Source organism: Neoarius graeffei, chromosome 17 (assembly GCF_027579695.1).
Source record: "Neoarius graeffei isolate fNeoGra1 chromosome 17, fNeoGra1.pri, whole genome shotgun sequence".
Lineage (NCBI taxonomy): Eukaryota > Metazoa > Chordata > Actinopteri > Siluriformes > Ariidae > Neoarius > Neoarius graeffei.
In genome coordinates this window covers 6,121,542-6,147,589 of record NC_083585.1, presented here as the reverse complement: position 1 = coordinate 6,147,589, position 26,048 = coordinate 6,121,542, and the positions used below count along the sequence as shown (strand labels likewise).

Sequence of the window (26,048 nt, the reverse complement as noted above, 5' to 3'; positions counted from 1 at the left end):
ACAGCGGGAAGGCCTGAAGGCCAAGCTGGGGAAGTGTGCTTTCTTCAAGCAGGAGGTAGGCTATCTGGGCCATGTCATTTCACAACATGGGGTAGCCACAGATCCCAAAAAGATTGAAGCTGTTGCTAGTTGGCACTTACCCAGCACAGTGTCAGAATTGCGCTCCTTCTTGGGCTTTGCCAGCTATTACCGCCAGTTTGTGGAGGGGTTTGCCAAGTTGGCGGCACTCTTGCACGGACTGGTGGCTGAGCTAGGTGCTACAAAGTCCAGGAGAGGCTCCAGCCATAGTCTTGGCTCTTCCTGGATGGAGCAATGCCAGCATAGCTTTGAGGAATTGAAAAGAAGGCTCACCACCGCTCCTGTTCTTGCTTATGCTGACTTTAGGCTGCCGTTTATTTTGGAGGTTGATGCCAGCCATAGTGGCTTGGGAGCGGTACTCTCCCAAGAGCAGGAGGGAAAAGTGCACCCCATAGCATATGCTAGCCGAGGTCTGAGGCCCACTGAGCGCAATATGTCCAATTACAGCTCCATGAAATTGGAGTTCCTTGCACTCAAGTAGGCCATGACCAAGAAGTTTAGGGAATATCTGCTGGGACATCATTGCTTGGTCTATACAGACAATCCCCTCAGTCATTTGTCCTCGGCTAAGTTGGGAGCCCCGGAACAACGGTGGGCTGCCCAGTTGGCCTCTTTTGATTTTGAAATAAAGTATTGTTCCGGTCAGCATAATCATAATGTGGATGCCCTGTCTACACAGCACCCCACAGACTTGTCTGGTTCAGTAGAGTTGGCCTTAGGCACCGTCCTCCCTGCCTCATTACAGCAGGCAATAGAAGCACAGCCAACAGCAACAGTCACCCAGACCATTATTACTGCCCTACCGGGACATAGTAGCTCGAAGTTGTGCTCCATGCTGGAAGCAGATCCTAGCTTACAGGAGGTTCTGCCCCACTGGCAACAGAAAGTGAGGCCTAGCTCTGAGATGCATAAGTGCATGTCGAAATCTGCGATAATCCTGTTACGCCAGTGGGATTGACTGGTGGAGAGGGAGGGAATCATGTACCGAAGGGTTCTGCAGCCAGACGGTGCAGGAGAGTGTTTTCAGTTGTTATTACCAGCCAGACTCCAAACAGAGGTATTGACTCAGCTCCATCAGGATCACGGCCACCAAGGCATCGAACGTACTATGGAGCTGGTTAGGAAATGATGCTATTGGCCGGGCATGTCTACTGATGTGGCCCGTTAGTGCCTTGAGTGTGACCGGTGCCAATTGGCCAAGGACTCTCAACCAGTGGCCCATAGTTTTATGGGACATCTGCTGGCTTCACAGCCACATGAAGTGTTTGCCATTGATTTTACCCTGTTAGAGCCATCTCAGTCTGGCCTGGAGAATGTCTTGGTTATGACTGATGTTTTTAGCAAATACACTCTGGCCATTCCCACTAGAGATCAATGCGCTGCCACTGTAGCCCAGGTGCTTGTTTGTGAGTGGTTTTATAAGTTTGGTGCCCCAGCTTGCATTCACTCTGATCAAGGCAGGTGCTTTGAGGCATCCTTAATTCAACAGCTTTGCCATCTCCATGGGATTAAGAAGTCTCGGACTACCCCCTACCATCTGGCTGGAAATGGCCAGTGCGAATGCTTTAATTGCACATTATACAACCTTCTCCACACGCTACCTGCATCACATAAGAGAGACTGGGTAGTTTGCCTTCTGCAACTACTCCTTAGCTATAACTCCACCCACCATCCAGTCACTGGGGAGTCCCCATACTTCCTAATGTTTGGTCAAGAACCGTGGTTACCCACTGATTTTTTGTTGGGGAGGGTTCAAGAGCCAAGAGCAGGCAGCCTCCATGACTGGGTCATGGAACATCAGACCAGATTGCAGGTGGTCTTTCAGGGAGCCCGTGACCATTTGCAGACTGCAGCAAATCAGAGAAAGGAGACTCATGATCGTCGGGTCCATGATGCACCATTGGGGGAGGGTCAGCTGGTATATCTGCGTGACTTAAATGTGCGAGGTAGACATAAAATTCAGGACCTGTGGAGCCCAGTGGTGCATCAAGTTATCAAGGCCCCCCCCAGCCGGAGGAGGGGTGTATACTATTGCACCAGTGGGCGATCCCAGTAAGGTAAAACATGTACATCGTAGCCTATTGAAGGCTTGTCTAGGACAGGACCCTCCCGTGGGCCCTACTCAGACTGGGCCACTGGTTGTGGAGGCTATTTCTCCAGAACCGGAGGAGACGGCCGATCTAGCCCTCCTTGTCCCTGATGGACCACTGGTAGTGGAGCGGGTGACCCCACAGGAGGAGGAGAGGGTGGATTCGGCTCCCCCTGGCCTTGAGCTTGCCCAACATCCTCCAGAAGTGCCTAGAGCTGTGCCTGCGCTTCCCCCTCATGCCCCTGAGGCCACCTTGGGCCCAGCCGCCATACTAGACCTGCCCCCCATGCTATTAGGCTCCACCATGACTAATGTGAATGTCCCAGTTGTACCATCAACCCCTGTAGAGGACCAGTGTGGTAACATCAGGCTATCCTTACGTCAGACCACAAGGCCCACAGCTGGTCACCACCCTAATATTTATCATCTACCACGACCAGTAGGTGGTGGGGCACTTGGTGCTAGCAACTCTGCATCAACTACCGTGGATCACCAGTATACACTTTTCATTAGTTGTTTGTTGGTTGGTTTGTTTGTGTTTGTTTGTTTTGGGTTGCTTTGTTTGAATTAATTTTGTGTCAATTCAGTTTAACTTGTATTTTATTTTGTTTGATTTATACCAATTTTGTTGAGTAGATGTGTGTGTGTCTTTGTTAATTGTGTCCACCTCCAGTTATATTAATTCTCTTTCCAGTGTGCTGTGGTCATGTGTGATTGTTAAGTTGGATATCTTTTGCTGTGGGTGTGTTCACATGTGAGTGGGTGTTTATTCCTGGGACCTTTTCTAGGCCAAAGACTTGCCCTTTCCGTGGGTAAGCCCCCAGCCTAGACATTTCTCTTTTTTCTCCCCCTTTTCCCTCTCCATTTGAGGTGGTACATACAATTGTGTGGTTGTGAGTGCTGAGTCTGTTTCATAAATATATATTTTTATACTTTTTCAATAAACTGAATTTCATGGATGGAAACACGTTTCTTGTCTTGTGGGTACAATGAACCTGTGTGCTACAGAACAGTCTATGGGTAATAACTGAGACACCTGTTAAGGTGATACTGGTCTAGGTAAATTCCTTAGTGGCGTAGTTGGAATATTACAATCTCCCCTCCCCCTTTTGCTACAATCAGATTAGAATTTGCAAACATACGAGCATCATGGACGCTCCCCAGCCGTTCATTTTTACATGATGGTGGCACAGGTAATGGTGACAGGCCGCAGCAGCTGTGTGTGAGCGTTGTGATCGTATGAATGTCAGTGCGTGTTTTTTAAGCACTAACCTCCTTGTTTTTTGTCTTTATCATCATTACTAACAAGTTCGGACTATTGTTACTATTTACTGCAACAATTACAATGACTTACCGCAGTATATTGGGCCTTCTGTTTCTCATCACTTTCTTCTGTCACCTACTGAGTGGATTATGTGACCACCAAGGGCCTCTCCAATACGGCCGCGATTTCCTGCTGCTTCTGCGGGACAACAACGCTGGCAGTGTGGATCCCTAATCCACCTTCCCCGCGGAGATCATCTGTCCAGTATACAATCAGCGGTAACCAGGGCTGGGGTCCCAGGCCATTGAGGAAGAGGAGGAGACGGGGTAGTGTGCACCAGAGACTGAAGAGGCAAGGCCACCGCCAGATTCCTCTGCCTACTGTCATCTTAGCCAACATCCAGTCACTTCGCAACAAGATCAACGAGCTCCAGGCAAATGTCAAGTTTTCACCTGAGTATAAGAATGCTTGTCTCCTTGCCTTGACTGAGACATGGCTCAAAGATCATGACCCCCAGTCCAATTTGGAGATCAACGGCTTTGGGGAGCCTGTTCGCTTGGACAGAGGTCCCTCGGTGACAGGTAAATCACTGGGGGGAGGCTTACGTCTCTATGTTAATAAGAACTGGTGCAGCACGGTGATAGTCACTATGTACCCCCGACATTGAACTGTTGTCTGTGCCCCTTCATGCATTTTATATACCAAGGGAATTTCCACAGTTATTTGTAACACTTGTCTACATTCACCCAAAAGCTAATGCCAAGTTAGCAACCCAGGTTATAGTCAAGGCAGTGCAGCGGCTACAAGGGATTTCCCCGGATGCACTGGTCCTTGTCATGGGTGATTTTAACCATTGTAAACCAGGGAAGCCCCTGTGTAATTTTTACCAGTATGTGACTTGTCTGACTCGCCATGGAAAATGTCTGGACCTCTGTTACAGTTCTGTGAAGGGTGCTTACAAGTCCTTGCGCAGAGCCCCACTTGGTTTGTCGGATCACAACACCGTGTATTTACTTCCATCCTATAAACCGGTCCTGAAGGAACACAAGCCAGTGAAACGTTTGGTTCCGGTTTGGTCAGAGGAATCAATCCAAAGTCTACAGGACTGCTACAGCTGTACAGACTGGGCCTTGTTTAAGGAGGTCTGTACTGATCTAGATGATCTCACAGAGACTGTGTCAGCATATGTAATCTTCTGTGAGGACTTGGTTATTCCACTCAAACAGGTTTCTTTCTTTCCGAACAACAAACCATGGATTTCCAAATCAGTTAAAAACTTAATAAATCAGTGTAACATTTGTTTTTATCAGGGGGACACTACTAAGTACAGAGAGCTACAGAAACAAGTTAAGAAAGAACTTAAGCTTGCCAAGTGTAGCTATAAAGAGAGAGTGGAGAACCTGCTTTGTGCTGGTTGCTCCCGCCCTGCATGGGAAGTGGTGAAATCCATGATGGGTATGAAAACCAAAAAATGTCCTATTTTCCATGGCAACATGTCTGACCATTAACTTTCAAATGAACTGAATGTTTTTTATAACCGTTTTAATACACACAACTTTGCAGTGGAACAATCCCATTTTAAGGCTGTGACAGCGGGCCAAAATCCAGTCCACATTGAGGAAGGTATGGTCCGGAGACTTTTCCAGGGTGGGAAGGAGAGGAAAAGTCCAGGCCCTGATGGTATCAGTGGCCACTTACTCAAAAATTGTGCAGATCAGTTGTCTGATATTTTTTGCTATATTTTTAGACGCTCCCTCCATCTCAATAAGGTCCCTTGCTCATGGAAAGATTCCATTATTGTCCCCGTCCCTAAAAACAGAGCTCCAAAACAGCTGAATGACTACAGGCCCATTGCCCTTACATCCCTTGTTATGAAGTCATTTGAGAAGATAGTTAAGAATGCACTATTATCCACTGTGAAAACCAGCTTGGACCCATTGCAATTCGCCTATAGGCCAGGTACAGTAGAGGGGTGGACGATGCCATATGCACTTTACTGAACTTGGTGCTCTCACACCTTGAGGCAGCTAACACCTTTGCACGTCTTGTTTTTATTGATTTTTCCTCTGCTTTTAACTGTATCCAGCCACATATTTTAGCTAATAGGTTAAAGAACACACATTGACCCTGGTCTTATTTCTTGGTTGATGGATTTTTTAACTGCCAGATCCCAACGTGTCAGGGTCAACGATGTTTTATCTGATGCTCTGCTCTCCTCCACTGGTTCACTGCAGGGTTGTGTTCTCTCCCCCCTTTTATTTGTTTTATACACAAATTTGTGTCAAAGCCAGCACACAGGACGGAATATTTTAAAGTTTGCTGATGACTCTGTTATTGTGTCTCTTTTAAAGTCAGATGATCCTGATCATGGCTCAGTGGTGTCTGATTTTATTCACTGGTGTAAGTCATCCTTTTTAGACATAAAAAGGATGACTTACACCAGTCCCAGTCCCCCCCTTGTTCTCAGAGTTCTCCCTTTTACCATCCGGATGCAGATTTGTTTTAAAAGGTTGTAGAACCAACAGACTCAAAAACTCATTTTTACCTGCTGTAACCGTCCTTTTAAAACACTTCTTGATGAATGTTTTTATTGTTCTAATTGTTTATGGTTGGTTTATGTCTCAATTGTGACTGTATTTATTGTTGGTGCATGTTTTTTCTGCTGGCTGCAAAATGAATTGTCCTCAGGGGACATTAAAAATACCTTGAACCTTTCACCACCACGTCCATGAATGTATATTTGTAGTCACAGGTAGCTTGAATATTTAAAGTATACCTGCCTTTCCTGTTAATGTAATCTGTGGAATTGGCTGAAGGTTGTTTTATCTCTGTGCGCGCCATCTACAGCACCTAGACACTGGGGGAGGCTGTGCGCTTGCTGAAATCAGTGCACAAGCTGTTGTACAGGAGTTTCTGTTGTCGGCAGTCGTATGTACTTAGGACCAAGGTGCATGGTAATCGCTTTACACACTTGTCTGATTATTATGGAAACCATCGACCTAGAGAGCCCGAATGTATTTGCCGTTTTCTGTATTCTACCCTCATCAGCTAAATAATATAGGGTGCAGGCTACTTTTGTCAATACACTGACTGGGCTCTGCATGACAGCCATCTGGCCTTCAATGTAGGGATGCAGTAACCCCGCAAGCGAGAGCAGCGATGACTGCGACATTCAGAAGTTCTCATGCCATTCCTCCGGGAGAACAATTTCATTTGTGAAGTTTAGCCACCAGGCAGCAGTTTGCCCGGGTCAGATCCAAAAGCAGCGGCGATGTTAGTAAGCAGCAAGCCTTTGTCTTGGTGGGAGGAAAAGTGCCTGAAAAACTGTGACCCTCCTCGCAGTCCTAATCCTCTGCTCCTCATAAAGCAGTTGTAGTCCTATTTGCAAATGCAAACAAACCAAAAGTGTTTGCAAATATGTAAAAAGGACGACCACCCGTGTTGCATCCATGAGACCATCAAACCAAAATATTGAGCACCTGACGCAAATATTGTTCTGTGACACATATCGTGACGTCAGGAAAACCTAAAACTCCGTTTTCCACTATTTACATGCAGGCATGAAAACAGAGTTTTCAGAAATCTCCACTTTGCCCAGAGTTTTCAAAGATATCCGTTTTCAGTGACTGAAACCTCCGTTTACGTGTAAATGAGAGGTGCAACCGCATAAATAAATGTGCGTCTTTATAGATATCTGGCTACGTGTAAACGCACCATGAGAAAGCATGTCGTTTTATAGCTCTGCGGAACACTGGGAGCTGTTTGAGATGCGCTATCCTGGGGTTTAATATTGAAGGCACGTTCACGCTGTCCCTCTTCTTCCTTGTCACCCGCTTCCTCCTTTTCATCACTTTGTTCGCACTGAACCCATTTTATAAAGCTATCCAAGAAGTCTTTGTAAAACTGAAATTTTGGTTCGTACCAGTCTGTATGATCGGCCTCTCTTTCATAGTCCTCTTTTATCAATCTCTGTACTGATGCTTGCAAGTTATTAAACTCAACGAGAAATCCCTCAAATAACTTAATTTGTTTCTCAAAAGTTTCTTTATCTTGGCCGGATTCAATAAGGCTGTTGATTTCATTACGTTTATGTGTTAGAACACCAAGCTTCCCTCTGCGTGTTGCAATTAACTTAAACAGTTCTCATTCATTTGAGAAATCCTGGTCTTCAGTCTCTTCCTCACTCATATTGAAACTTAACTCAAAAGCTTTAAACACAAAAGTTCATTACTAACTTAAAAAGGTTGAACACAGCGCAGTAGGAAAGGCGAAAGGCAGCGCGCGCACAGGCTGGTTCAGTTTGTAAAGTGCGCGCAGCAGCCCGTTCAGCAGTTTAGCCTTATTCTCACCAACCAGAAAAGTCAGCCAATCCTAGAAGCACGTAAATCCACATCCACAAACTCCCGACAAGTAATCCACAAGCTTGAGACAACGCAGCTTCCAAATTTTCCAAGTATCCAAAGCAATATTCGAATTTCCAGCGCTGTCGCCCAAACTATCGCAATGCTTCCAAACTGTGGTTTTCCAACTTGCAGGAGATTTTGCTCCTTCAGACTGGGTTTTCCAACTTTCAACAATGCAATGTCTTCTTATAAGACACTAGACGCCAGTCAGAGGTTTCAATAGTTGTTGTTTTATTCCAAACATAAATTAAGTAGTAAACAAAATGGTTCTTAAAGTCCATGAAACTAAACTTCACGCAAAAGAAAACGATAAGCAAACAAGCGATTGAAAAACCGTGTGCCTGCTGGCGTCTCCAAGCTTCTAAACTTTCCATACACCCTTGAGCACTCACGCACGCTCCACTAATTAGCACAGGTGAACCAATTAACCCTTTCATGTACCGGGCTCCACTTAAGGCCAAGGCCAACATCTCATCTCATCATCTCTAGCCGCTTTATCCTGTTCTACAGGATCGCAGGCAAGCTGGAGCCTATGTTGCAACAGAAGGCTTGGTTCGTCTTAGAAATGGTCAATGCACGACATAGGGGATGGTGTACGAATCCCCAAGAACGTCACAAGAAACTAAATTGCTATAGAGCATAATATTTTGACGCTGAATTTTCCCGATTCAGGGATTATTCTTTTGAGTACAAATTCCAACTCTGGACCCACCAGAGGCATCCATCCATCTATCGATCTAAATTGTGTCCGTCATTGGTCAAGGGGTTGGCTTGGGAAACAGAGAATTTTGAGGTCAAAAATCGCAAATCATTGCTGATCAGTGGTGAAGGTTTTGGGTTAAGAAGCAGAACATTTAGAGTTTAAGAACACAATTATGGCTGGTTAAGTGGTTAAGGTCATGGGTCAAGAATTAGAAGGTTTTGAGGTTAAAACAGCAATCAATCATTGCTAGTAAAGGGGTCAAGGTATTGTATACAGAATTAGAAGGCTCTGAGTGTAAGCAGCCAATTAAGCCAAGTGTATCATATAAAGAATTGGAAGGCTCTGAGTGTAAGCAGACAATTAAGCCTAGTGGGGGTATCCAGTCAATCAGACTTGTTTTAAGGGCTATTCCCCGCAACCCCCAAACCTAACCACAACCTCTACACCTAAACTTAACCGTGATCCCAGTACCTAACCCTAACCTCTCAGCCCTTAAACCTAATCTCAACCACTAAAATCAAATCTTGGATCTAGACCTTCCCCTCATCCCGTTCCCGAACCCTGGTTGAGGACCATCAGACTGATCACCAACTCCTTCGACCAACATCCAGATTAAGGTACAGAAAGATTGTTTGCTTGGGAGTGTGGTGTCTGGGCTGTGGGGGGTGAGAGAGTAGATGGATTTTGGACAGGCCCATGCAGAACACAGGCCCCAGCTTTTGCTGGGGCAATGGAAAACTTTCACCCTCACCCTAATCTAATCCTAACCAGAGGTAGCCTATTTTGGGGAGTGGGCCAAAGATAGCACCTTCTGGAACACCAAACTTTACTTTAGCATGCATACGAAAGTCACCATTTACATACAACTGACAATGATCAGTTAAATAAGACCTGAGCCAGCAGAGGACCATTCCTTTACCTCCAATGACATTTTCTTGTCTATCCAGCAGAATGGAATGATCAGTGGTGTCAAAAGCTGCACTAAGGTTAAGCAGCACAAGCAAGGAGGCACACCCCTGATCAGGAGCCATTAGTTGGTCATTTACTACTTTAACCAGTGCTGTGGCTCTGCTATGATGAGATGTAAATCCTGATTGATACCTTTTTTTGGATGCTATTCCCATGTAGATATGAGCATAACTGTTATGCCACAGTTTTTTTCTAGGATTTTGGAGATAAAAGGGAGGTTTGATATTGGCCTATAATGGGACAGCTGACAAGGGTTGAGGTTAGGTTCTTTAATCAAGAGTCTGACAACTGCTAGGTAAAAGGATTTAGGTACATAGCCATTGCTAAAAGAATAACTGATTGTTTTTCAAAGAGATTTGATTGCTTCTGGTGTTATTTGTTTCAAGAATCATATAGGTAAGGGGGGGGAAAATCGTATAGGCAAGTACACAAGTTGAAGATTTTGATTGAATAAGTGAAATTAGTTCGGTCTCTTTAAGGAGTGTCTCATCTCATCTCATTATCTCTAGCCGCTTTATCCTGTTCTACAGGGTCGCAGGCAAGCTGGAGCCTATCCCAGCTGACTACGGGCGAAAGGCGGGGTACACCCTGGACAAGTCGCCAGGTCATCACAGGGCTGACACATAGACACAGACAACCATTCACACTCACGGTCAATTTAGAGTCACCAGTTAACCTAACCTGCATGTCTTTGGACTGTGGGGGAAACCGGAGCACCCGGAGGAAACCCACGCGGACACGGGGAGAACATGCAAACTCCACACAGAAAGGCCCTCGCCGACCCCGGGGCTCGAACCCAGGACCTTCTTGCTGTGAGGCGACAGCGCTAACCACTACACCACCGTGCCGCCTCTTTAAGGAGTGTAAAACACAAATCATTGCTCAGTCATAGTGTTGGATACTTATCAAATTGTTGCGTTTCAAATTAATAGTTTGATATTTTTGCCTGATATTTTCAATTTTGCCATTGAAAAAACTTCATTAAGCCATCGCTACTACATATTGAAGGTTTGCATGTTTCTGTGGTGGTCTTATTCCTAGTTAATTTTGCTAAAGTATCCCATAAAAATTTATTGATTGATTGCTTTATTCCGAACAGTAAAGATATAAAAACAAAAAAACAAAAAAAAAATGCAATCATCACGACATCGTCATAAACAGAATAGCGTAGCCACAAGGCAATAACATAATAATGTTCGGAAAGGATTAGGAAGAAGTAAATAAATTATCAAATCCTAACCCTCTATACCACCATTAATCAAATGGCACTTTCCACCATAATAAACTATATATACAAAAGAAAGCAAAATCAACAACAACAACAACAAAAATAAACATACCAACATACCAAGACATACCAACATGGTATAATATCACCCAAATCAAATCATATATATACAAATACTTATGCTATGCATATATACAGTACATACACATCCATACGTACACAGACACCCATATCATAATTATGCATATTATGCTTATATATTATATACAATTATGCACTCATATATATATATATATATATATATGGCGGCACGGTGGTGTAGTGGTTAGCGCTGTCGCCTCACAGCAAGAAGGTCCTGGGTTCGAGCCCCGGGGCCGGCGAGGGCCTTTCTGTGTGGAGTTTGCATGTTCTCCCCATGTCCGCGTGGGTTTCCTCCGGGTGCTCCGGTTTCCCCCACAGTCCAAAGACATGCAGGTTAGGTTAACTGGTGACTCTAAATTGACCGTAGGTGTGAATGTGAGTGTGAATGGTTGTCTGTGTCTATGTGTCAGCCCTGTGATGACCTGGCGACTTGTCCAGGGTGTACCCCGCCTTTCGCCCGTAGTCAGCTGGGATAGGCTCCAGCTTGCCTGCGACCCTGTAGAAGGATAAAGCGGCTAGAGATAATGAGATGATATATATATACACAAATACTCACTTTTTATATATCCGAATGTACCCATACCCACATATATACACTTATATTATCAATAGCATGTTATTGTAATTCCTCCTCCCTATACCTCATAAAGATCTGTTCCTTATACCTATTTTTGAACTGGTTTATAGTTGTACATTTCATGAGCTCAACATTCAAACTGTTCCATAGCTTTACTCCACAAATAGAGATACTGAACATTTTTAACGTTGTCCTAGCACTGCAAATTTTAAATTTCAATTTCCCCCTAAAATTATAGCCCCCCTCTCTATCCGAAAACATTATTTGGATATTCCTTGGTATTTTATAATTCCTTACTTTGTACATTACTAAGGCAGTTTTATATTCTATAATATCCCTGAATTTTAAACATTTTGAATTTAAGAATTGTGAATTAGTATGATCTCGGTAACCAGCACTATGAATTATTCTTATCACTCTTTTTTGAAGTATAGTTATAGTTAAGTGAACATTTATACTTATTTCCCCACACCACTGAGTAGTAATTTAAGTACGGTAAAACCAGGGAACAGTAAAGGATGCGGAGTGAATTATAGTCCAGGATATGCTTGCTTTACTCAACACAGATATGCTTCTTGATAGTTTCATTAGTATGCATTTTATATGTGATTTCCAATTAATTCTATCATCTATTATTACCCCAAGAAATTATTAGAAACTCTTTCAATATCAACACCATCTACCTGTACATTTATTGCCCTATTTATTTTATAATTATTAAATAACATGATTTTTGTTTTAGACAGATTTAATGATAAATTATTTTGATCAAACCAACTTTTTAACCTGCACAATTCTGAAGAGATTATGTTTTCTAACTCATGTAAATTTGTTCCAGAACAAAACATATGTGTCATCTGCAAATAATACCATCTTAAATATCTTTGATACATTTCACATCTCATTTATATCAAGAATAAACAGTTTAGGACCCAATACTGACCCCTGAGGGACACCACAATCAATATTCAAACGAGTTGAGACAGAGTCACCCAACTTCACAAATTGTGCCCTGTTGCTCAAATAACTTTTTATCCAATTTAATACAACTCCCCTTATCCCATATTGTTCCATCTTATTAATTAATATATCATGATTAATAGTATCAAAAGCTTTTTGAAGATCAATAAATATCCCAGCGACATGTTTCTTATCATCTATAGAGTTACTGATTTCTTCAATTGATTCCATTAGTGCCATCTCTGTTGATCTATTTGCTCGAAATCCATATTGACTATCACTGAGTACTTTGTATTTTTCAATGAATTTATCTAATCTGTTATTGAATAGTTTTTCAAGAATTTTGGAGAATTGAGGAAGTAAAGAAACAGGTCTATAATTTGTGAAGTTGTGTTTGTCCCCAGATTTATACAATTGAATTACTTTTGCTATTTTCATATTGCTTGGAAATGTACCGGTTTGAAATGACAAGTTACAGATGTATGTTAATGGTTTAGAAATCCCCCCAGGGCGGCACGGTGGTGTAGTGGTTAGCGCTGTCGCCTCACAGCAAGAAGGTCCTGGGTTCGAGCCCCGGGGCCGGCGAGGGCCTTTCTGTGTGGAGTTTGCATGTTCTCCCCGTGTCTGCGTGGGTTTCCTTCGGGTGCTCCGGTTTCCCCCACAGTCCAAAGACATGCAGGTTAGGTTAACTGGTGACTCTAAATTGACCGTAGGTGTGAATGTGAGTGTGAATGGTTGTCTGTGTCTATGTGTCAGCCCTGTGATGACCTGGCGACTTGTCCAGGGTGTACCCCGCCTTTCGCCCATAGTCAGCTGGGATAGGCTCCAGCTTGCCTGCGACCCTGTAGAAGGATAAAGCGGCTAAAGATAATGAGATGAGATAATGAAATCCCCCCAATAATAGTTTTCACTAGTTTCATATCAATATCATTACAATTTGTAGATATTACTACATTTATTAACTATATCAATAATTTCCTTCTCATCTACTGGTGTAAGAAACATAGAACAAGAATTCCTCTTTATAATATTATCTATACAATCATCATTTGTTACTGGATCAGAAATATTTTGAGCTAATCTTGGTCCAATATTAACAAAAATATTAAAACTATTAGCAACTACAGCCATATTATAATTTTCGATACCTTTGTCATTAAAGTATTTAGGGTAATGTATTTGTCCAGAACCATCCTTAATAATACTATTTAATATATTCCATAAATATTATTTTTGTTATTATATATTAATTTACCATAATAATCCTTCCTACATCTCCTTATGATACTTGTTAACTTGTTTTTATATTTATTTTCTGCCTCTTTGGTTCTTAATTTAATAAATTCTCTATATAGTGTTTTTCTTCTTACAAGCATTTTGTAATCCCTTAGTAATCCAAGGTTGGTCATTATAGTTTTGTTTTGTACTATATTGCTTCAGTGGGCAATTTTTATCATATAATAATTTGAATATACTTAAAAAGTTATCATATGCTCGATCATTTCTATTCTCTATATAAACTGATTCCCAGTCTTGCATTAATAAATCATTATTTAATGCAAACATGGCCTCCTCAGTCCTAACTCTTCTATACTTAAGTTTATGGTCTGTCACATTTCTCTTATGATTACAGTCATAAATTGTAAAAACTGGTAGATGATCACGAATATCATTGATTAATATTCCACTTATGTTATTATCTATATCACAGGTAAATATATTATCTATTAAGGTAGCACTATGGTCAGTAATTCTGGTGGGTCTGGTAATTTTTGGGTGGAGACTCATACTGTACATGGTATTAATAAATTCTTCAGTCATACTGTGCTTAGTAGGGTTCAACAGATCAATATTAGTATCCCCACAAATGAAGATAACTATTATCTACTGTAAATGTATTTTCTACCCAGTCCTTAAACGCCTCAATACTAGTTTCTGGCGCTCTATACAGTGGGGCAAAAAAGTATTTAGTCAGTCACCAATTGTGCAAGTTCTCCCACTTAAAATGATGAGAGAGGCCTGTAATTTTCATCATAAGTATACCTCAACTATGAGAGACAAAATGAGAAAAAAAATCCAGAAAATCACATTGTCTGATTTTTAATGAATTTATTTGCAAATTATGGTGGAAAATAAGTATTTGGTCAATAACAAAAAAGTGCATCTCAATACTTTGTTATATACCCTTTGTTGGCAATGACAGAGGTCAAACATTTTCTGTAAGTCTTCACAAGGTTTTCACACACTGTTGCTGGTATTTTGGCCCATTCCTCCATGCAGGTCTCCTCTAGAGCAGTGATGTTTTGCGGCTGTCGCTGGGTAACATGGACTTTCAACTCCCTCCAAAGATTTTCTATGGGGTTGAGATCTGGAGACTGGCTAGGCCACTCCAGGACCTTGAAATGCTTCTTACGAAGCCACTCCTTCATTGCCCGGGCGGTGTGTTTGGGATCATTGTCATGCTGAAAGACCCAGCCACGTTTCATCTTCAATGCCCTTGCTGATGGAAGGAGGTTTTCACTCAAAATCTCACGATACATGGCCCCATTCATTCTTTCCTTTACACGGATCAGCCGTCCTGGTCCCTTTGCAGAAAAACAGCCCCAAAGCATGATGTTTCCACCCCCATGCTTCACAGTAGGTATGGTGTTCTTTGGATGCAGCTCAGCATTCTTTCTCCTCCAAACACGACAAGTTGAGTTTTTACCAAAAAGTTCTATTTTGGTTTCATCTGACCATATGACATTCTCCCAATCCTCTTCTGGATCATCCAAATGCTCTCTAGCAAACTTCAGACGGGCCTGGACAAGTCTGGCACTGCAGGATTTGAGTCCCTGGCGGCGTAGTGTGTTACTGATGGTAGCCTTTGTTACTTTGGTCCCAGCTCTCTGCAGGTCATTCACTAGATCCCCCGGTGTGATTCTGGGATTTTTGCTCACCGTTCTTGTGATCATTTTGACCCCACAGGGTGAGATCTTGCGTGGAGCCCCAGATCGAGGGAGATTATCAGTGGTCTTGTATGTCTTCCATTTTCTAATTGCTCCCACAGTTGATTTCTTCACACCAAGCTGCTTACCTATTGCAGATTCAGTCTTCCCAGCCTGGTGCAGGACTACAATTTTGTTTCTAGTGTCCTTTGACAGCTCTTTGGTCTTGGCCATAGTGGAGTTTGGAGTGTGACTGTTTGAGGTTGTGGACAGGTGTCTTTTATACTGATAACGAGTTCAAACAGGTGCCATTAATACAGGTAACGAGTGGAGGACAGAGGAGCCTCTTAAAGAAGTTGTTACAGGTCTGTGAGAGCCAGAAATCTTGCTTGTTTGTAGGTGACCAAATACTTATTTTACAGAGGAATTTACCAATTAATTAATTAAAAATCCTACAATGTGATTTCCTGGATTCTTTCCCCCCATTCTGTCTCTCATAGTTGAAGTGTACCTATGATGAAAATTACAGGCCTCTCTCATCTTTTTAAGTGGGAGAACTTGCACAATTGGTGGTTGACTAAATACTTTTTTTGCCCCACTGTATATACAGCTAATTAATACATTTCTACTTTTTTCAATAATTTCAATTGTTAAGCATTCTAATAAGTTATCAATCACTTGTCATGCCATCTATTAACTTATAATTCAAATTACAATCCACATACACTGCCACTCCTCCACCACCTTTATTTTTCCTGTTTATATAATTAAATTCACATCCAGCCAGTTCGAAATCCACTCCTTTCTCCAGGTCAATTCAGGTCTCCGTTATGGCAATTATGCTGAATAGATGAGTAAACAGACTTAAGTATTTCTTGATGTGTTTGAAGTTAGTACATGCTTCTGCTGTTGAAGTATATTACTGATAATTTTCCCACAGCCTCAGTGGACTGATTGGACTGTTCCTCTGTGTAATGGTGGCAATTGTGCTGAAAAAAAGTTATTGTTCGGGTCTATGTCATTTTCTGTATCCAATAGTTTATGATCAGTGAATTCATGTGGTTTCAGTGCCAGGTTTTCATAATCAACAAGCATTTGCGTGAGCCGAGTAGTGTTCCGGGTAATGGATGAAGGAGTTATTTCGGTGTGTGTCATGGCTGGGTTTGGTGTAGTGTCATGTCGGTATTGATTACCGTACAGTCCTGATAGCATCACTGGTATTTGTCCAAGTCCTCGATGTTCTGTATGACCAGAACTCTTGCCTCCTCCGGTGTCCTGTTCAGCTTGATGGAAACGTTGCAGTTGATGATCCATGTCGATTGAATTTTATTTTCCTTCTTCAGATGTTGTGCTTTTCTGGTGATGTCAGCATTGCGTTTTGTCATGTGCTCGTTGATATAGACATTTGTCCCTTTCAGTTTCCTTCCTTGTTTCAGTAATGTAGCTTTATGTTTCCGACTGATGAATCTCATGATGATGGTCTGTTTGTCTCTGGTGTTCCTCCTTGGTAGCGGGTGGCAAGCCTCGATGTTCTCGCAGTCCAGGTGAATTCCCTTGGACTGCAGGAAAGCAGCTACTTGCTGCTCCGTGGAGCTCACATCCAGCTCCCCAGGCTCCTCCCCACTGATAGCGGTCACCGCTCGAGCGTATGACCGAGGTTTTACCTGGAGCCCGGTGACGACAACGTCGTTCATTCTGGAGTACTGCTCCAGGTCGGCCACTCGGCTTTCCAGGTCGGCGATCCGCTTATCCTTCTCCACATTCTGGATCCGCAGCATTTTCACCTCTTCCACCAAGTCCAATATGCTCTTTTGCTGCAGCCTGACAGCAGAAACTTCTTCAGTTATGAAGTTGTGTGACTTTTTTATGTCAGTCATCGACTTCCTCAGCAGTGGGGATCTTCTTTGGGCCCATACAGCCCGGTAGCAAGTTGCTGGGACAACCAGCTTTCGCCATCAGCTGTTAGCACAGCCAACTGTTCGCCTCACTGCCTTTCTGAATTTTCCCGACAAAGGAAGAGGAAAACAGAAGTGACGCTCTAAGCTCCGCTCTAAGCTAAAATTATTTGAGATTATTTTTGTTATCTTCTATTATGGTGGAGAGAAACATTGAAAAAACAGCATTAGAAGCTTGTCTCTGGAGTTCCAGTGGCTCTCATTCCATGCTAATTGGAATACTATCAATTTTGTTTGACACCATTTTCTAATTTTACATGTATTTTGTATGTTTTAAGGTGCATGTGTGATTGTTATACCAAGGTGCTAGGTTTTTTTTTCTCCTGAATTATTTTCTTTTAAGTGGAGCTACATTAAAGTAAAGCAGAATGTTGACTCGAAGCATTCAGTTGTCTGATCAAGTTCTGTGAGGTCAAATGGGGATCCAATCATAGTTGATAACTCTGGGGAAACTACTGATAAAACTTTATGCAGTAGTTGCTGTGAATGTACTTTTGATGTGATAATGTGAAAGGTGCATATATTATTGTTAAGACATTTCAAAAAAGATGAGGTAATGGTCTGAGGGAGCATCAGACTGTGGAAGTATGACTATATTTTCTATATTTAATACAAATGCAAGTGCTAGATTGAGAGTGTGACCACTAGGAATCATACCAAAACCTGAACAAAAATAGGGTTAGGTCCTATGACATTCTGATTCACCCCTACTGAATCTAGAATGGACACAGATGCTGTTCTCAGAGTCTTCCAGGTGATCAAAACAAATAATATCTCTAACAGTTAATTTGTTGTCTAAAGATACAACCAGGTTTGAGAAATTCCACAAATTCAGAAAGAACTTCAGAATATAAATCACAGGTCTGTAAATAATTAGTTGAATCAACTGCATAGATTTTTTTTTTTAGCTACATACATTAGGATAAAGAACTTCAAGCATACTGAATTTTTGTTCAGGTTTTTGTACAATTCCTAGAATATTATAAACAACTTTGATGCCTTCTCCTCAACCAGTGAGACGAGGTGGATATTGGAGGAGCTTCATTTAAGTGCTCCGTACTCATTTGGTTTGATTAACATTTCCATTAAACATTAAAATCCTGATTAGTAATAATTCCATGAACAATTAGTCTCATGCTGCAGTACTACACTAACAAGTGTTACAGTTAAATCATTATTTGTATGGTGGTAATTAATGACTACTTAAGAACAAAAGAAAACTTTAACAGTCTCATTTTAAACATCACTATAAGGTTACATATTTTAAAACAGTCATAGAACACTGGTCTACAGCCAAAATGCTTCTGAAATAAATATAGTCAAACTTTACTAATTCTGGATCGCTGAGAACAAAAATGAAACTTAAAATTGTTCATTGGCTCGTTTTTAATATTGGCTCTATGAATAAATCTATGAGTGGGTTTGGATAGTACAACCCCAACTCCAAAATGTTGGGACAAAGTACAAATTGTAATAATGTGGAAGTTTCAAAATTCCATATTTTATTCAGAATAGAACATAGATGACATATCAAATGTTTAAACTGAGAAAATGTAATCACTTGAAGAGAAAAATTAGGTGATTTTAAATTTCATGACAACACATCTAAAAAAAGTTGGGACAAGGCCATGTTTACCACTGGGAGATATCCCCTTTTCTCTTTACAACAGTCTGTAAACATCTGGGGACTGAGGAGACAAGTTGCTCAAGTTTAGGGATAGGAATGTTAACCCATTCTTGTCTAATGTAGGATTCTAGTTGCTCAACTGTCTTAGGTCTTTTTTGTTGTATCTTCCGTTTTATGATGCGCCAAATGTTTTCTATGGGTGAAAGATCTGGACTGCAGGCTGGCCAGTTCAGTACCCGGACCCTTCTTCTACGCAGCCATGATGCTATAATCGATGCAGTATGTGGTTTGGCATTGTCATGTTGGAAAATGCAAGGTCTTCCCTGAAAGAGACGTCATGTGGATGGGAGCATATGTTGCTCTAGAACCTGGATATACCTTTCAGCACTGATGGTGTCTTTCCAGATGTGTAAGCTGCGCATGCCACACACACTAATGCAACCCCATACCATCAGAGATGCAAGCTTCTGAATTGAGCGCTGACGACAACTTGGGTCGTCCTTCTCCTCTTTAGTCCGAATGACACGGCGTCCCCGATTTCCATAAAGAACTTCAAATTTTGATTCGTCTGACCACAGAACAGTTTTCCACTTTGCCACAGTCCATTTTAAATGAGCCTTGGCCCAGAGAAGACATCTGCGCTTCTGGATCATGTTTAGATACGGCTTCTTCTTTGAACTATAGAGTTTTAGCTGGCAACGGCCGATGGCACGGTGAATTGTGTTCACAGATAATATTCTCTGGAAACATTCCTGAGCCCATTTTGTGATTTCCAATTACGAAAGCATGCCTGTATGTGATGCAGTGTCATCTAAGGGCCCGAAGATCACGGGCACCCAGTATGGTTTTCCGGTCTTGACCCTTACGCACAGAGATTCTTCCAGATTCTCTGAAACTTTTGATATTATGCACTGTAGATGATATGTTCAAACTCCTTTCTGATATTGCTCAACTATTTGTCGGCGCAGAATTAGGGGGAATGGTGATCCTCTTCCCATCTTTACTTCTGAGAGCCGCAGCCACTCCAAGATGCTCTTTTTATATCCAGTCATGTTAATGACCTATTGCCAATTGACCTAATGAGTTGCAATTTGGTCCTCCAGCTGTTCCTTTTTTGTACCTTTAACTTTTCCAGCCTCTTATTGCCCCTGTCCCAACGTTTTTGAAATGTGTTACTGTCATGAAATTTCAAATGAGCAATATTTGGCATGAAATTTCAAAATGTCTCACTTTCGACACTTGATATGTTGTCTATGTTCTATTGTGAATACAATATCAGTTTTTGAGATTTGTAAATTATTGCATTGTTTTTATTTACAATTTGTACTTTGTCCCAACTTTTTTCGAATCAGGGTTGTACTTACTTTTTTGGCAAAACAATGAATGATGCAATTTGAAGCCGGTATTGCATCATACATGACATGTTATTCCTAGAAGTCACTGATGATGCATTCATAAGTCAACTGACATCACTCTGCTGAACAAACTGTCTTATAGCAGTTCAAAAAAAAAAAAAAAAAATTCATAGTGCTATGCACTCGAGATCAAGTCTTTGCTTGACAAGAGATGCTCCATTTCATGAATACAAGAGACAAGCTGACAAAAAATAAATAAATAAAAACCCACTGCGTACGCACAGAATAAGGACCAAACCTATGCAGTACTTATACCAGGGTTCGTACACATTTTCACCAACAAATTTCCATGACTTTTCCATTAGTTGGCCACAAGTTTCCATGACTACGTATAACCTCTAAAATGTCAATATTAGGTGTGCTGTATGTATACTTTTGACCGTGTTGATTTCAGAAAACCCAAAGAAAATTAAAACTTGTGCACCAAATTCGTGTTTTTTTTTTAAATTAAAGATGTATGCTGTACATTCTGCCACAGAAAAAGAACAGTTCAAAGAAATTACTGAAAGCCTAAATATTGCCATGACATTCATGTCACTGTATGTAAACTTCTGACCACAACTGTGTGTGTGTGTATATATATATATATATGCCAAATATTATGTAAACCATAGTTAGTACAAAGTAGTGTTTAATAGAAACGACGATGCAACCAAAATGTGCACACCCTTAGAACAAAATTAAAAGGAATTTTCCACATAACCATTTAAGTTTATTTATTCAGTAACTACAGTGAAACTGATAGGAAAGGTGTGTTGTAGTAGGGGTTCACAAATGTGAACCTAGACATTTAGTGGATTAATAGGGGTTTTCTTGAGTTACATTCTTTCTGCTTCTCTTATTTGGTGCTGCATTCACCTCATTCCTTCTCACTTATTTTGTCTGAGTTGAAGACTGGAGTCCATTGTTTGCGTTGTTATTCGATCAACATGTTCAAACATCAAACATGTTCAGAATAAACAGGATATAAATGTTATGGCTGCTTTCACAATCTCGCATTCTCTTCTTTAAATTATGAAGATAGTCCAAATGTGCAGAGATATGCACACTTGCGGTCACCGCACGCAAATCTTGTGGCTATCTGACTATCAGGAAACATGGCCTGGAACAACTAGGCTGTATCCTCACACGACTTGGAGTAGTGAGCTTTGATTACCTTTAGCGCCCAGAATATCTCCGCAGTAAGCGAGTCATTTCTAGTCACAGCACTTGAAAGCATTCCTTGTCTCAAAGACGAAGTGGCAGTAATGCAGGTAGCTGTCGGCCTGGATGTGGGTGTCGTCGTGTGAGGTTGAAAAAACTGGTGATTGAGTTTGCTTGGCAGGCAGCGACTACAGCTTGGTGCTTAGCGCCTTTGGCATGGCTAGTAAGAGCTGCTTCTCCCATGTTAGCTATGTCGAATATTTTACTGCACAAGACACATTTGGCTCTTCCAGGGTCCTCTACCCTCTCCAACCACGATTTGTATTTTTCGGCATGAAGCCAGACATTATTAAATGTACATTTCCCTGGCATTGTGTACTTTGTCTCTTGGCATAGTACAAGCCACGCGATCTGATCTAAAGACTGAGGGAAGTTTACACTGCATCTAGGCAACGCACGTCACACGTGATATGAACAGTGGCTGGAGAGGGGGAAAAAGTGGATCAGTAATGATCTCTGCACGGGCCGGTTAATCAAATCAGCATGCACGATTTTCTTATTACAAGCTGTTTACAATATACAATAACCAATTTTAAGTCACATTGTCTGTTCACAAAGGAAGGCGGATAAATTCCATAACTTTTCCAGGGTGCTCGTGTTTCCAGGAGTATTCCAGTCCTGGAAAAAGACATAAATCACATTCCATAACTTTTCCAGGTTTTCCATGACCGTACGAACCATTATACATAATTGGTTTTTACAATTTGGTTCATAATACATTTTATTTATATGAACTTTGTGCTGATTTTCTAGTGTTACATAAAGAGAACAAGTGAAATACCATGTAAACCGACCATAAACACAGAGACCAAGTTTTACAATTTATATTTAAAACATTACGATCTACACAATGTACATAAGTATAAAATTTAAAATCTTAAATATCTAGGAAGTCATAGCCAATCAGTTGATTAACTGTCACTTCTAATTCAAGACACCAAATTTCATGAGAGCCAATTTCATCTCTGAAGCAGACAACTTCTGAAAAATTGCTGACCAGTGTAACATGAATAAAGTTCAAAGTACAGGTCATTTTCAGTCAAAACTGGAATAACCATATTTAATTTGACAACTTTAAATCATGCAATGTCTCAGAGATGTGCACTTGAAGGTCTTGAATGTAACTAAATAAGCAAACATCTTTCCAAACCATGATCAGTTATACGGCTTCTGTCCTGTGTGACTGTGCTGGTGTCGTTAAGGATTACTCTGACGAATAAAACTCTTCCCACACTGAACAGTGATGCGGCTTCTCTCCTGTTTGAATGCGCTGGTGTGTTTGGAGATCACTCCGTACAGTAAAACTCTTCCCACACTGTGAGCGGTGATATGGCTTCTCTCCTGTGTGAATGCGCTGGTGTCCTTGGAGATCACTCTGCTGAATAAAACTCTTCCCACACTGAGCAGTAATACGGCTTCTCTCCTGTGTGAATGTGCTGGTGTGTTTGGAGATCACTCTGACGAGTAAAACTCTTCCCACACTGAGCAGTGATACGGCTTCTCTCCCGTGTGAATGCGTGGTGTGTTTGGAGATCACTCCGTTCAGTAAAGCTCTTCCCACACTGTGAGCAGTGATACGGCTTCTCTCCTGTGTGAATGCGCTGGTGTGTTTGGAGATTACTCTGACGAGTAAAACCCTTCCCACACTGAGCAGTGATATGGCTTCTCTCCTGTGTGAATGTGCTGGTGTATTTGGAGATCACTCTGCTGAGTAAAACTCTTCCCACACTGTGAGCAGTGATACGGCTTCTCTCCTGTGTGAATGTGCTGGTGTCTTTGGAGATTACTCTGACGAGTAAAACTCTTCCCACACTGTGAGCAGTGATACGGCTTCTCTTCCGTGTGAATGCGCTGGTGTCGTTGGAGATCACTCTGCTGAGTAAAACTCTTCCCACACTGTGAACAGTGATACGGCTTCTCTCCTGTGTGAATGCGCTGGTGTATTTGGAGATTACTCTGACGAGTAAAACTCTTTCCACACTGTGAGCAGTGATACGGCTTCTCTCCTGTGTGAATGCGCTGGTGTTGTTGGAGATCACTCTGCTGAGTAAAACTCTTCCCACACTGTGAACAGTGATACGGCTTCTCTCCTGTGTGATTGCGCTGGTGTCGTTGGAGAGCACTCTGATGAGTAAAACTCTTCCCACACTGTGAGCAGTGAAACGGCTTCTCTCCTGTGTGAATGCGCTGGTGTCGTTGGAGATTACTCTGATGAGTAAAACTCTTCCCACACTGTGAGCAGTGAAACGGCTTCTCTCCTGTGTGAATGCGCTGGTGTCGCTGGAGATGACTCTGACGAGTAAAACTCTTCCCACACTGGGAGCAGTGATACGGCTTCTCTCCTGTGTGAATGCGCTGGTGTGTTTGGAGATGACTCTGATGAGTAAAACTCTTCCCACACTGTGAGCAGTGATACGGCTTCTCTCCCGTGTGAATACGCTGGTGTATTTGGAGATCACTCTGACGAGTAAAACTCTTCCCACACTGTGAGCAGTGATAAGGCTTCTCTCCTGTGTGAATGCGCTGGTGTCGTTGGAGATGACTCTGATGAGTAAAACTCTTCCCACACTGTGAGCAGTGATACGGCTTCTCTCCCGTGTGAATGCGCTGGTGCATTTGGAGATCACTCTGACGAGTAAACCTCTTCCCACACTGTGAGCAGTGATACGGCTTCTCTCCCGTGTGAATGCGCTGGTGTGTTTGGAGATGACTCTGATGAGTAAAACTCTTCCCACACTGTGAGCAGTGATACGGCTTCCCTCCTGTGTGAATGCGCTGGTGTCGTTGGAGATCACTCTGCTGAGTAAAACTCTTCCCACACTGTGTGCAGTTATACGGCTTCTCTCCTGTGTGAATGTGCTGGTGTGTTTGGAGATCACTCTGCTGAGTAAAACTCTTCCCACACTGTGAGCAGTGATGCGGCTTCACTCCTGTGTGAATGTGCTGTTGCGTTTTGAGAGCACTCTGGTAAGTAAAATTCCTACCACGCTGTGAGCAGTGATGTGGATCTACTCCTGTGTGAATGTGCTGGTGTGTCTTGAGTGCATTCTGATAACTAAAACTCTTTTCACAATCTGAGCAGTGGTGAATTTCCTTCTGTATATCATTATGGGAAGTATCAGAATGGATATCAGATGATGTTGGCTGACTACTGGAGTCTTCAGAGGGGATCTGAAGCTCATATTTAATCTCTCCTAATTCTCCCAGTCTCACATACTCTTCATCGTGGCATCTCTGGATGTGTTTGCCGAGGTAAATTTGAGATGCATCGGAACGAGGGCATGTGGAGCAGGAAAAGACTTGCAGCAGAGCGTTCTTTACTTCTGGAGAAATGAAAGGACAAAAATAACAGAAATTGAACATGAAATGCAACAAGATTATAAAATGCAACACTAACCTAATGTAAGGAGTGCTTTTACTGAAACTTGATCAAGATTCTATATGAATCAAGACTGAGACAAAAACAAAAGGTTGGGGACTATATATATATATATATATATATATATAGCAGTTTCTAGCTTGGAATACTGGGAGATTCAATAAGGTCCTGGAACAGCAGCTATGCACAGCATTAGCCATAGCCCTGTGGGTCTAAGCGACCAAAGGGGAGTTGTTGGTTCCTCTTGGACATCATGTCAAGTCTAGGTAATGGCAAGCCTAGCCTTATTTACATCTCATCCAGGATTGAGAAGGAAACTCAGCCCTCACATTCAAGGTTCTGAAAGATCCAAAAATGGGCCTTATCAAACTGGATATGAATAGATTTATTTGCAAATAGTTTCTAGTAGCATTTACACAAGCAAATCTTTATTTTCTATCTGGATTTTTTTTTCTATGGATTAGGTTGTCAAGTTTAAAAAACACATTAATTTCAATTACACACAAATCTCATGAAATTAAGTTTTGTGGGATTTTGTGAAGCCCCATGATTCATATTAATGTAATTGATGAAAGCAAGCCAACATCCATAAATTAAGACACATAACAATAGTCATTTAATTTAAATGTAGGCGTATTAAAAAAAAAAAAAAAAAGACACACTGCATCGGTTCAGATGGCATTCAAGTAGGTCTGCAGCAGTAGGAATTTCCTGACTGCAGTATTTGAAGAATGCCATGGTGTGGTTTGTAGTAATAAAGCAGCCAAACCTCCATGTGTTTAATTATTCATTAATTCAATCGGACGCTATTTGTTCCTTAACATGTTGCAGTTCTTCAACTGCCAGAGTTTCAAGTGCATATCCTGGACCAATTTCATTTTTTTTTTTATATGAAAAAGTATGTTCCTTTACACACTCATCCAGAAAGGGTAATTTTGCACAAGGCCATCTGTCGACAGAAGAAAAAAATAAAATGTCTCGTCTCGTCTTCGTCCACTTATCCGGGGCCGGGTCACAGAGGCAGCAGTCTGGAGCATGGAAGCCCAAACTTCCCTTTCCTCGGACACCTCGGTCAGCTCCTCGGGAAGAACACCGAGGCGTCTCTCAGCTGGCCTGGGAACAGAGTCCCT

The 26,048-nt window shown here is 41.8% G+C and overlaps 1 pseudogene; it reads right to left on the bottom strand.

The window, feature by feature from the left end:
- Positions 1-21,056: 21,056 nt before the first annotated feature.
- The window catches only part of LOC132901315 (zinc finger protein 271-like), a 91,813-nt pseudogene continuing 86,821 nt past the window's right edge, over positions 21,057-26,048 (bottom strand).